The sequence below is a fragment of the Hipposideros armiger genome, unplaced genomic scaffold (assembly GCF_001890085.2).
Source record: "Hipposideros armiger isolate ML-2016 unplaced genomic scaffold, ASM189008v1 scaffold_1600, whole genome shotgun sequence".
In the NCBI taxonomy this organism is placed as follows: domain Eukaryota; kingdom Metazoa; phylum Chordata; class Mammalia; order Chiroptera; family Hipposideridae; genus Hipposideros; species Hipposideros armiger.
The window spans coordinates 134,282-135,700 of NW_017732950.1; the positions used below are offsets into that span (position 1 = coordinate 134,282).

The window sequence follows — 1,419 nt, forward strand, 5'->3', positions numbered from 1 at the left end:
TGAAAAGAAAATTAAGAAAACAATTCCATTTACAATAGCACCAAAAGGAATAAAATACTTAGGAATTAACTAAGGAGGTAAGAGACTTGTAAAATGAAAACTACAAAACATTGCTGAAAGAAAGTAAAGACATAAATAAATGGAAACATAGCCATGTTTATGGGTTGGAAGACTTAACATGTTAAGGTATCAATACTATCCAAAGTGATCTACAGATTCAATGCAATCTCTATCAAAAATCCAGGGACATTTCTTGCAGAAATAGAAAACTAATCCTAAAATTTCTGTGGAATCTCAAATGATCCTAAATAGCCAAAACAATCTTGAAAAAAAGGTACAAAACTGGATGACTCACACTTCTTGATTTCAAAACTTACTATAAAGCTATAGTAATCAAAGTAATGTGGTACTGGAATAAAGAAAGACATATAAACCAATGGAATAGAGAACCCACAAATAAACTTTCACATATATGGTCAAATGATTTCTGACAAGGGTGCCAAGATTATTCAATGGGGAAAGGACAGTCTTTTCAACAAATGGTGCTGGGAAAATTGGATATCCACATGCAAAAGAATGAAGTTGGATCTTTACTTAGCACCATATAAAAAAATTAACTCAAATGGATCAAAGACTTAGATGTAATATCTAAAACTATACAACTCTTAGAAGAAAACATAGGACAAAGCTTCATGACTTAGATTTAGCAGTTATTTCTTGGAATATGACACCAAAGGTATAGACAACAAAAAGAAAAATAGATAAATTGAATTTCCTGAAAAAGTTTTAAATTTATGCACCAAAAAACACTATTGCTAGAATAAAAAGTCAACCTACAGAATGAAAGAAAATACATGTAAATCATATATCTGATAAGAGATTAATAACTGACTATATAGAGGTTTTCTAAGACTAAACAACCAAAAAACAAGCAACCTAATTAAAAAATGATCAGGGGACTTGAATAGATATTTCCCCCAGAGAAGATAAATGAACGGCCAGTACACACGTGAAGAGATGCTCAATATCTCTTCAGTCGCAGCAGCCACTGAGGAGCAGTAGCCATGGCTCTGCACAACCCCATGGCCATGGGCCTCAACAAGGGCCACAAGGTGACCAAGAACATGAGCACGCCAAAGCACGGCCACTGACACGGAGCCTCGCCAAACACACCAGGTTCATGTGGGACATGATCTGAGAGGTGTGCAGCTTTGCCCCCTATGAGCAGCATGCCATGGAGCTGCTCAAGGTCTCTAAGGACAAGTGGTCTCTGAAGTTTATCAAGAAAAGGGTGGGGACACATATCTGTGCCAAAAGAAGAAAGAGGAGCTGAGCAATGTCCTTGCAGCCATGAGGAAGGCAGCAGCCAAGAAGGACTGAGCCCCGTCCCCTCTGTGTGTAATAAAACCTTTACACACA

The 1,419-nt window shown here is 37.1% G+C and overlaps 1 pseudogene; it reads left to right on the top strand.

Annotated features, from left to right (window-relative positions):
- Positions 1-594: 594 nt before the first annotated feature.
- Positions 595-1,419, top strand: LOC109377884 (60S ribosomal protein L36 pseudogene; annotated as a pseudogene).